We start from the raw sequence: 12,753 nt of genomic DNA on the forward strand, positions 1-12,753 counted from the left end.
AAGTACACTAGAATGAATACAGGTCACGCCCTCTACGGTGGACGTAATACCCTACTTCATGTCTATGGTGTTGTTCTGTTGTGTAAGGTGTGAGTAAACCTGTTCCAAACCCCTGGCCTGGTGCTCTTGGCCGCTTATATAGAGTGCACCAACACTAAAGCTACAACAGCTTGTCATAAATGTTCTGTGTAACGCCATACTGAAAACCGACAGTGTCTTGCCATTGCAAATAGTAACTGACATATAAACAACTAGTGGAGGCAGCTTATAACGCCTATGTTTAATGCATAGTGGAACGTCCACGCGTAATGCCTTCTTAATTGCTCCTAACCATTGGCCTGATGTGAAACTTACTATTGATAAACCTACCGACGAGGGTCTTGACTCATGTGCCCCCAGGCTGGCGACTGTTTCCAGACTGGTGTCCACACTCCGACTAGGATGCCACCCCTGTTGTTGTTCTTGACTTGGTCCTTACCCTACATGGGCTTGGTCCTACCCAGGCCTTTAGTTGGGCCTACCTGATGGTGAATTACATCGTAAGGTTCATCGTCACAACCCTAACTAATTACTGATAATTTCATTTATAATTTTGGGGACAAAGAATTAGGTTTTAATTTTGTATTTGTTGCATGGAACTTGTTTAATAATCCACTGCAGAAAACATCCACAACAATAGAACAACTGGTTGCCAACCCTTAAGACAAACAAAAGCTGGTTGAGGAGATGAGATTATCATATACAATCAACCTAAATGCAATCTAGCCTACAACTTAAGCAATTTTGTTAGATTATTTATCTAGTTAGAGCTAAGGTTGTTGAAATAAATAAACTCTCCACTACATGCACTACTATTGTTAGCAATGGTATGCCATATTAATATGTCACACTTGTGTATATACATAATTACTTTATTATTTCGCACTCAATATTTCACAAGTTTGTAGAGTATTTTGTACTTCCCTTTTTATGAATAAATTTATGCAATGATATCACCTTGGAACAAAATAATGTGGCATGAGTTGTTGAGATCGCTCTACAAAAGGAATAAGAATAATATGGAAAGAGAACAAAGGGGTGAAACATAAAAAAATAAACTAGGAACCAAGGCAAAAAAAAAAACTAGGAACCAAGGCAGAGATAAGCTTAGGCACTAAAAGAAAATTCCACTGGATCAAGAGACTTCGACAAATAGAACACAAAAGCTACTAGTTCCTTTGCCTTGGACGTGGCATCCATGCCAAGGCAAGGATGGACCATGAAGATCGATAATTCGGATGATGTCGCCTTCACCACTACAAAATATGCCGCGCCAAGCTGGTCAGTATTGAGGGGCCATTGCTGAAACTATTTCTAGTTGTGATCCAGATATGTATGGTTGGGAAATACTCCTACGAGCACCTGTTCCCTTTGTGGAAGATTATCATAATTAAACTTTAAATGCATTGGAGAATGCCAATAACTTTACACCCATGAACTTTTCTTCAAACATTTACAGCTGGAATCTAATAGAAAGGCTAGCCTATTGTATAAGCAAGACACTAGTACGGCACCGTCTATCATTTTGTTGGAAGCTTTGTGTGTATATATTTATATCGCATCGCCATCACCATGTGATGCTGTTTATATGGTGTTTCCGCAAGCTGCTTTATGGAAATCATGTGTATGCCAGTTGTAGGTGATCATATTGATTTGTTATTTGTTGTCTAGCTAAATACTCCCTCCATTCCAAAATAAGTGTCTTAAAGAATCAATTGAATTACTATTGTATATATCATTGTTCACATTCACCAACAACAAACCTACTTTATATCTCATCTTGGTTGTATTGTACTCCCTGGCATATACTACTCCAAACTGGAGATGGAAAATGTGTAAAGGTTCCGTTTCCTACCGATGGAACGTATTCCATCCCGGGCTTCGTCCACCGGTCCGCTCTCTCCCTACCCGCCTCCGCGCGTTGTGGTCTTTTCTGGTTTTTTACCTAGCTCCGAACTCGACAAGCATATGAAATAAACCTAGACACGCTCGTTGATCTCCCCCAACCCCAAACGGAAGCTAGCGCTGCCTCATCCTCCCTCTTGCTGCGACCCACCCGAACTCACCCCGCCATCGCCGGCCGACGCAGCCGCACCTCCCTTAGCACGGTCGACACTGCTTACACAGCTAGGCTTCACCCTGATCTGTCGGGGCACCATCTGCATGCCGGAGATCCCCGCCGTCTGCCGCACACCACGTCCTTCATGCCACCACCACGCGGCTGCTTCGCGCGGCCATGAGGACAGTCGCTCGATGGCCCAACGACCTCTCCTTCCTCTCCCCCTCCTTCCTCTCCCCCTCCTCTCGCTGTGACATCGCATCTCCTCTAGGTCAGTCGCCACGCCGCCACCTCCTCTCACCTCTTTCGAGCATTTTGTTGAGCACGTTGCTCGGGGCAAGGATGTACCACGAAGATCGATAATTCGGACGATGTAGCCTTCACCACTACAAAATATGCCGCGCCAAGCTGGTCAGTATTGAGGGGCCATTGCTGAAACTATTTCTCGTTGTGATTCAGATATGTATGGTTGGGAAATACTCTCTCCGTCCGAAAATACCTGTCATCAAAATGGATAAAAAGGGATGCATCTAGAACTAAAATACGTCACGATACATCCCCTTTTATTTATCTTGATGACAAGTATTTCCGGACGGAGGGAGTACGAGCACCTGTTCCCTTTGTGGAAGATTATCATAATTAAACTTTAAATGCATTGGACAATGCCAATAACTTTACACCCATGAACTTTTCTTCAAACATATTACAACTGGAATCTAATAAAAAGGCTAACCTATTGTATAAGCAAGACACTAGTACGGCACCGTCTATCATTTTGTTGGAAGCCTTGTGTGTATATATTTATATTGCATCGCGATCACCATGTGATGCTGTTTATATGGTGTTTCCGCGAGCTGCTTTATGGAAATCATGTGTACGCCAGTTGTAGGTGATCATATTGATTTGTTATTTGTTGTCTAGCTAAATACTCCCTCCATCCCAAAATAAGTGTCTTAAAGAATCAATTGAATTACTATTGTATATATCATTGTTCACATTCACCAACAACAAACCTACTTTATATCTCATCTTGGTTGTATTTGTACTCCCTGGCATATACTACTCCAAACTGGCGACGGGAAATGTGTAAAGGTTCCGTTTCCTACCGACGGAACGTATTCCACCCTGGGCTTCGCCCACCGGTCCGCTCTCTCCCTCCCTGCCTCCGCGCGTTGTGGTCTTTTCTGGTTTTTTACCTAGCTCCGAACTCGACAAGCATATGAAATAAACCTAGACACGCTCGTTGATCTCCCCCAACCCCAAACGGAAGCTAGCGCTGCCTCATCCTCCCTCTTGCTGCGACCCACCCGAACTCACCCCGCCATCGCCGGCCGACGCAGCCGCACCTCCCTTAGCACGGTCGACACTGCTTACACAGCTAGGCTTCACCCTGATCTGTCGGGGCACCATCTGCATGCCGGAGATCCCCGCCGTCTGCCGCACACCACGTCCTTCATGCCGCCACCACGCGGCTGCTTCGCGCGGCCATGAGGACAGTCGCTCGATGGCCCAACGACCTCTCCTTCCTCTCCCCCTCCTTCCTCTCCCCCTCCTCTCGCTGTGACATCGCATCTCCTCTAGGTCAGTCGCCACGCCGCCACCTCCTCTCACCTCTTTCGAGCATTTTGTTGAGCACGTTGCTCGGGGCAAGGATGTACCACGAAGATCGATAATTCGGACGATGTAGCCTTCACCACTACAAAATATGCCGCGCCAAGCTGGTCAGTATTGAGGGGCCATTGCTGAAACTATTTCTCGTTGTGATTCAGATATGTATGGTTGGGAAATACTCTCTCCGTCCGAAAATACCTGTCATCAAAATGGATAAAAAGGGATGCATCTAGAACTAAAATACGTCACGATACATCCCCTTTTATTTATCTTGATGACAAGTATTTCCGGACGGAGGGAGTACGAGCACCTGTTCCCTTTGTGGAAGATTATCATAATTAAACTTTAAATGCATTGGACAATGCCAATAACTTTACACCCATGAACTTTTCTTCAAACATATTACAACTGGAATCTAATAAAAAGGCTAACCTATTGTATAAGCAAGACACTAGTACGGCACCGTCTATCATTTTGTTGGAAGCCTTGTGTGTATATATTTATATTGCATCGCGATCACCATGTGATGCTGTTTATATGGTGTTTCCGCGAGCTGCTTTATGGAAATCATGTGTACGCCAGTTGTAGGTGATCATATTGATTTGTTATTTGTTGTCTAGCTAAATACTCCCTCCATCCCAAAATAAGTGTCTTAAAGAATCAATTGAATTACTATTGTATATATCATTGTTCACATTCACCAACAACAAACCTACTTTATATCTCATCTTGGTTGTATTTGTACTCCCTGGCATATACTACTCCAAACTGGCGACGGGAAATGTGTAAAGGTTCCGTTTCCTACCGACGGAACGTATTCCACCCTGGGCTTCGCCCACCGGTCCGCTCTCTCCCTCCCTGCCTCCGCGCGTTGTGGTCTTTTCTGGTTTTTTACCTAGCTCCGAACTCGACAAGCATATGAAATAAACCTAGACACGCTCGTTGATCTCCCCCAACCCCAAACGAAAGCTAGCGCTGCCTCATCCTCCCTCTTGCTGCGACCCACCCAAACTCACCGCGCCCTCGCCAGCCGACGCAGCCGCACCTCCCTTAGCACGGTCGACACTGCTTACACAGCTAGGCTTCACCCTGATCTGTCGGGGCACCATCTGCATGCCGGAGATCCCCGCCGTCTGCCGCACACCACGTCCTTCATGCCGCCACCACGCGGCTGCTTCGCGCGGCCATGAGGACAGTCGCTCGATGGTCCAACGACCTCTCCTTCCTCTCCCCCTCCTCTCGCTGTGACATCGCATCTCCTCCAGGTCAGTCGCCACACCGCCACCTCCTCTCACCTCTTTCGAGCATTTTGTTGAGGACGTTGCTCGGGGCGTACTTGAACGAAGATTCTCTCTCTCCCTAACCACCATCAGGCGATGATTACGGTGCAGCTCTGCTCCCAAGCCAGGTGAGGGTTTGAAAAATGTTTGAGACTTGTTGATCAGAGATTTGTCGTTCCAATGTTCATGTTGTTGCTGCTGCTACGCTGATGTGAGGGAGGTAGGTAGGTAGATGAGATAAGATTTTGCACTTAACATGGCGGTCGACAATTAAAAGTTGGTATGGACTTAGACAACTTAACAACACTGTAGGTAGAACGGTATAATCATATGAGCTTAGGTGCTGGGTTTGTACACTTTCTAGTAGCATCCTAAAGATATGAGCTCAGACGGCGCGGCCATGATCTGATCAATGGTGGCGCGACGGCGTGCTTCGGACAGCGGTCTTGGGCGGCGACATGGTTGCCTGGTGGTGGGCCGGTGGCGACGGTATGGAGAGTGCGCTGTGGAGGTCCGCGTTGGCCAGATCAGGGTTGGTGCGTGCGTGCGTCGCCTGGACCTGGATCCTGGGGCGCGGCCCTGGAAAGTGGCGGCGCGTGAAGCTCAGGCGTCCTGCGGTGGCATGGCGTGGTGATGTCCCTAGACAAGGAGGAAGTAGGGCGGCGATCTGGTTGCTTTGGCTTCGGATTAAATCGGATTAGTGACGTTGACGAGCACTTGCGGGATCCTTCCCTGGCGACTCTCGCGGTTTGGCGTTGGTGGGGTGCCACCCAAGCTTCAAAATGTTGAATATCGGGTTCGTATCGGTTTGGCTTGGACATATCGGATGCCGGATATTGGGTGATATATCGGATGATATGTAGATATATCAGAGAAAACATGTCTATTTTTTTCATTATTCTTGTTCAAACATTAAATTTTAGTGCAACAAAATGTATGATGTCAATGCTTTAACATAACACTTTTAGATTCCTAGTTTATTAACTTTTTGGTTGAGAAACTATTAAGAAGAGATTCACAACAACATCCTTACTCTACAATTAAAAACAATATGATATATATATATATATATATATAGTGATACTATTCATCACCCAGGGTGCATAATAAGTTATTCTTCATTCTAGGTAATTTTACGATCATTTCATAATTAAATTACGTTTGGAATTCAAATATTTACATTCCTATTGATTCACTACGTAAAATTTGGCAAAAATAAAATAAAAATGTAGGTCATAAGACAAGAAAATTTACAGTTTATATGTATTTTACACTATGTTTTTACGTTGTAATTTTACATAATATAAACTATTTTTTACGACGGTTATATATTTTCTTACTGTCTCTTTTTACATCGGAAATAAGACAAAACTTAGGGAACGTAAAATTATGATGCATTGCAGATAAAATAGAGGGGGGTGAAGAATAACTATTCCTCACCCAGGGTGACGAATAGCGCGACCCTGAGGTAATCTTACGATCGCTTCATAAACAAATTACGTTTGGAATACAAATAGTTACATTCATATTGACCGTGTTTGTTTCAGCTTTTGTAGACAGTTTCCTATGAGAAAAAGCTAAAGCTGTACCAAACAGCTAAAATAGAGCAGTTTTGTGTGCAAAGCTCATATCAGTTTCGGCCAGTTTTACGTGGTATAGCCCAAAGCACCTCACCGCGTACTTTCGCTGCGAAGTTGCTCGCAATAGGCAGTTTTCCCAGCGCTAACCCTGTCCTTTGTCCAAATTTACAACCAAATTGCCATCCGTCCTATTCCCCTGCGAGAGCTCTGGTTCAGCCAGATTTGTACGGACATCTAATTATATGTACGGTCTAATCCTTTAGCTCTCTTTTGTATGGATTATTAGTTATATGAACTATCTTTTGTCTTGTACGGGCAACTTTGACTTGCATGGACTAGCATGTGACAACATAATTCTTTTGCTCACTATTATTCTATGTATATATGAGCAAGAAAGTGAGAAAATTATTATTATGAAAGATTTTATGCATTACCATAGAACAAATCATTCTCTGTCAGTCAAAATACCATTTAAACAATCTATTAACACTGAATCAACAAGTTACACTATGACCTCACTACTCTAAGGGCATTTCGGGCTTTTCATCAGCTCAAAGTCGTTTCCGCGGCTGCGTTGCCAAACAGCTAATCTTCACTACAGTTGTTTTCTCAACACAGCAGTTTTGCCAGCACAACAAGTCCACAGCTGAAACTGTTGAAACTGAAGCCCAAACAAACACAACCATTGATTCACTACATAAAATTTGGTATAAGAAAACAAAAAAATAGGTTACAAGACCAAAAATATCGCATTTTTATGTATGTTTTTACGTTCGTAACTTTACATAACATAAAATATTTTTAACGGCGAGTATATATTTTCTTACGTTCTGTTTTTACGTATGGAATAGGACAAAATTTATGAAACCTAAAAATACGGTGCATTGACGTTAAAATAGAGAGGGGGTGAAGAATAACTATTCCTCACCCAGGGCGACGAATAGCGCGACCCATATATATATATATATGTGTGTGTGTGTGTGTGTGTGTGCGCGCGCGCGCGCGCATTTGTACGAAACATTGTGAATGACTTTGATAATATATAATGAAGTTGTAAAGCATAATCTTATTTCAGTACTCTCTAATAAAGAATTGTTGTCATCTATGTATCGTTCTATATCAGTGGACATATCAGACTACATATCGGCCATATCGGTCGATATTTCAGTCCATATCGGATGATATGTTTGATAATGATATTTACGAAATGATATGTTATGTTTATATTGGTGGAGCCCCAAAAGTGATGTATGGGCCCATATATCAACCGTATCGGCGTAGATTTAAAACCTGGGAGGCAGCCCTCCCCAGAACTCTAGTGGTGGCAAACATGGGCGGTGACCGGTGTGCCAGGGCTCCCACAGTGGCAGTGCTGCTACGGGTGGTCGCCGGATCTGGGAGGCCAGATTTGGGGCTTTGACGGTGGTCTGGCCAGTGCACATGATGTCAGATGGATGCTCGTGGGACAAGATCCGGGTGAAAACCTTGTCTACGGCTAGTGGCCGGAGCCGGTGATGGTGACACCCTTGGCGGTTTCCTTCTTGGAGGGATCACCGAGGTGAAGTTCCCACCTCCTTTCGCTACCACCGGGGAAAACCTTTGATTAGTCGCTCAGATGATGGTGGTACTCAGGTGTCGTTCTGTCCGTGGGGACGTCATTCTTGGAGGCGTGCATTGGCCGTAAGGACTAGTGGATGGTTTCAGCAGTGGAGCGGCATTCCGTATGACACATCGACAACGTGGAGTCTAGGCGGCATGGCGCGGCCGGTTCTCGGCGACGAATGCGTGATGATGGATGGACACGCGTAGGGAGGTGGCGTTGTCTCGCGCTGTGGTGACGTCAACGACAGGCCTAGCAAGGTCCATGCGTCAGTACCTGCTCCGACAATGCATAAGTGGAAGACGGCGCGGCGGCATGTGAGAGTGCGCCAAACCAGTGTGTTCCCAGATCCGGTAATGCGGCTTGGTTGGGGTCTCCGGCTTTAGATGTTAGGCTTTGATGCAAGGTCTGTTTGATATTCAGCTAGGACTATCAACACCTCTTCTTCAAGTGGATAGGAGTAGCGACAAATTGTTGTAAATATTATGGCTTCAGATGTACTGATGTATTATTTTATAAAGTCTTTGTGAATAATTAATAACATAAATGCATGCACCGTCCAAATACAGAGACCGCGGGTCATCCCTTTTAGAAAAAAAACTACTAGAAAGTGTAAAGGCTGAGTCATCAGTTGTCCTAAGGCCGTTATCTTGAGGATATAACGGACTCGCCCACGAAATCCACGGCTTATCGTCCACCTGCTGCTGTTGCTGGCGAAGGCTGCGGATCCGAGTTCCACCCGCTCAAACGGCAAATGGTGCAGCACAGCCAGCTGTGAGTTCCACCTCCAGGACTCACCCTTCTCGTTCCCCGGTTGTGCCGGTGCGAGACTTCTCGGAATGGTGCGCTCGTCAGCGTCATACTGCCCCTGCAGGTTTGGCTTGTTTTGCACTGTAATTGGTCAGAAGTTGTATTTTGGTTTGCACTGTAATTAGCTAATGGGAAAGTTGATATTGCGGGATTGGTTTGGATTTCTGTTGTCAGAGTGTAGAAGCAACTTTAATTGACATGTCATTTGTGCAATCATCAGTACCTCAAAAGTTGTCAGAAATATTATGAGAGATGTGCAGGCGTTGGCAGCCCAGCGAGACATTTAGAGAATCCCGTTTCCTCGCCTTATCTAGTGTCTCGCTATCGTGTAAGCAGTGTCATCACATAATTGTCAGGACAAGACCGAGCTGCTCACCCAGGAGTATTACCTCCCCTCTCCTAGGATGGTATTATATTTTTCGATTTAACAATATTATATGGCTTGCAAGTTTGTTGCTTCCGTGAGTTCTGGGTGCATAGGTGGAAACTGTAGTATTAATTGTCTTTTGTGGCTCATGGAAACTCGTGATAGTTCAATGTTTGGCTGTATATATCAATGAAATTCAGATTTTCTCTGATCTTCAGTTTTAACTTGATACGTCGCCAACAAGTAAATCACAATGGCTACATACAATATACCCTGTAACAACGCACGTGCAATTACCTAGTATCAGTTATATGAATATTAAGGTACGTGTAGTGTGTAAATCATTTCATATTCTACATGTGCCTAAATCTTTGTTTCTGGAAAAAGGGAAGATAATGGTGTCGTGTTACTTTATCCACATGTCAGTCTTGCAGTGCATTGTAAAGTAAGAAATCATATGCACTTGCATTGTTGGAATTCGACCACAGGATCGATTACATCAAATCACAGACGAACACAAGCACACGCGAAAACTTTCGCCAAAGGCACATGCCGTGCCTTTCTTTTTTATTTATTGATTTTCTGTTTTCTTTGTCGGTACAACTCACGCAAGGCATATGTATATATATACACAGCCCAACGCACACGGCCACACGTACAAGTCCTAAACGGACTTGTATTACACCTTGACTCACGTAGACAATATACTACTAGGACACGGCTAACTAATCCCAATCAGACTACTACTCCAAGCCATACATGTACTACAGAAACTAGACCAACTAGTACGTAGTACTTCAATACCTAATCGCTAATTAACTTAGCTAACACTAATAAACCATCTTTAACAAGATTATCTAACATGCATAACATGAATTAATTCTTTATTTCTTGAAATAAAGTAAGTCAAATTCGAGACAAATGGTGAACATAACATATGACTAAGAAAACCACTGGAAAAGCAATGGAAAGGTGCGATCTATCAGTCGCAAGACTAGGATGAACTAGACCTGCATACTAGATCTTTGGGAACTTATAAACGTTCTCAAAAATCTCTAATGCTGTACTAGGGCTCTTTCTCTTGAGGTTGTTATAGTCTTCGCTTGCCAACACTTTACCAAATATTGTTGGAGATGCCATAAATTTGAGGCATGCCTGTTTAAGATCATTACACTGATGTTGATCAGCTAGCGCATATGTAGTTGCCACTGTCTGTGTATCAAGAGTCCTGCAAAGAGCAGCCTCACATATGAGCATCAGCCTTTCAATGCGGTAGCGATCGGCAGCCACAAGTATGTGCCGTACAATCTCCCTTCTGTCCTCTTGATCGAAATCATTGAAAGGAAGCACCAAGCAGTCCGTGTAGATAAAATGTAGAAGTGTCCTAAAAATGTCAGGTAACATATCTTCGACGATTAGAGATCACCCTTCTTTCTCCATCATTGGGCCACAGAGCTGCGCCCTAAACACCGGGGACCACGCAGCAAGCACTACCCTGTGTGCAAGAAATGCCTCATCTTGGACGCAGAAGGTCACGTCCGCCCCTTCTTTTGACTCTAGAATATTTGCGAAATCAGCTGATAGTTGTGATGGCGGCAGCTTCACTTGGGGTGAAAGTAGTAAGTCACTGGAAGTCACCACTGGATCTTTTATAACACTGACTGAAAACTCGATTGAGAAGTGGTCAAATTTCACATACTCTGCTTCAAGTAATGTTTTCTCCATGACCTTCTCCCACCCTCCCATCCTACATTTGCCCTCTGCACTAGATAAGTTTAACACTCTCATCCGTTTCCACTCTGTACACTGTCCTCCTGGGGAGATCAATCGATAATAAAATATGGCCCTCACTTCTACATCTTCGTTCATAAGCTCACCAACAATAGAGATGTGGTCTTGGCATCCATCATTGATTCCTTGTGGGTAGAATCTAACTGACCAGTCATAGCCACCAACTTGGAAGGCATGTGACCTTACGAATTTGCCCATATCAGTTTCCTTGATGACACTGTAGTCATCAACCACGAAGATGTGGTTACCGCGAACCAACGTTGCATTGCAGGTCGAGACTGTAGTTCCGAACTCCATGTGCAATTCAACAGAAGATCACATTAGCACCCCAATATGCTTCGTTATTTTACAGTAACAGAAATAAGATGGAATCATATATTGTGCTTGTGTCACTATATGTACTGATTACACGGTCAAAAAAAAACTATATGTACTAATTTCATGAACACAAAAATGTATGTACCAGTGAACCAGCCGGACCTATCCAAAGGTGGGACACAATTATTGTAGAAGGAGACGTCAATACACTACTCTGCCCAGACACGATTTTATACACTAAACTCACCTAGGCCTGTTTCCTGGACCAGCACATGGCAAACAGGAGTTGCATCACAGACTTTCCCCCAAAAGGATGTCCAACCCAATGTTTTGCTTCCCATAAACTCAGAGGAAACAAACAGTGTTCCTCTGGGTTAATGTCTAGAAACTAGATGGCGCCGCAGGATCGATTCCTACGGAATGGCGCCGCACATTTTTTTTTATTTGGTAAAACTACAGACATCTTTTTATTTTCAGTGAAAACTCCATGGATCTTCTTGCGTACTGTACTTCTAGTCTACTACTTCTCATATAAAAAAAATGGATATGTACGAACCATGCATCTACCTATCTAGTACTACTACATCTAGTATCAGCTATGGTTGAATATAACGGACCTTGGAATTGAATAGCTTAGTGGAATGACGACCAATGGTAAAAGAGATCCAAAGCAAAATCCTTGCTTTCGAAGATTGGAAGAGTTCAATGGTACTCACAAGGTAGCCAACATATCGAGAGAGATATGTATTTCTCGATCTGGGTAGTGTGTTCCCGCTGATGTGCGTGGTTGGGTTTTAAAGGATTGAAAACAATCCCAATACAATTAATACAATAAATGACTACTTATCTGTACATAAATGTTCGCACAGAATTAATTGGCTAATATATTTACAGCGGTTCCCGCGATATGTCCCATAAATAGACAAAATCCTCACCAGTTTCTAGAAGTGACTTCCACCGCCTTAGTTCATTAGCATCCCTCATATTTTGGGTCAAACTTTGACCAAAATTTAGACTAGAGAGTGGCTTTTCTAAAACCAGGCGCAGAACCCCTCACTTTTTTTTGTTCTCAAATATTTGGATTGCTTACTACATGTGTTCCTTATCTATACCCTCCACTATTGCCTTAAGATATGCGCTATCCAACTACTACCATATTTTGGGTCATATTTTGACCATAACTTTAACTAATAAAATATTAATATATTTAACAAGAATAATATCATCGAAAACTACATTCAAATATGAATCTAACAATATAATTTATTGTGATATGTATTAACATTTTTCTAGTCAAA

At 43.5% G+C, this 12,753-nt stretch overlaps 1 pseudogene; it reads right to left on the bottom strand.

Annotated features, from left to right (window-relative positions):
• Positions 1–8,814: 8,814 nt before the first annotated feature.
• On the bottom strand, positions 8,815–11,434 carry LOC147962473 (BTB/POZ and MATH domain-containing protein 2-like; annotated as a pseudogene).
• Between the last annotated feature and the right edge of the window lie 1,319 nt (positions 11,435–12,753).

Source organism: Triticum urartu, chromosome 7A, assembly GCF_056163025.1.
Source record: "Triticum urartu cultivar PI428250 chromosome 7A, HENAU_Tu73, whole genome shotgun sequence".
NCBI lineage: Eukaryota > Viridiplantae > Streptophyta > Magnoliopsida > Poales > Poaceae > Triticum > Triticum urartu.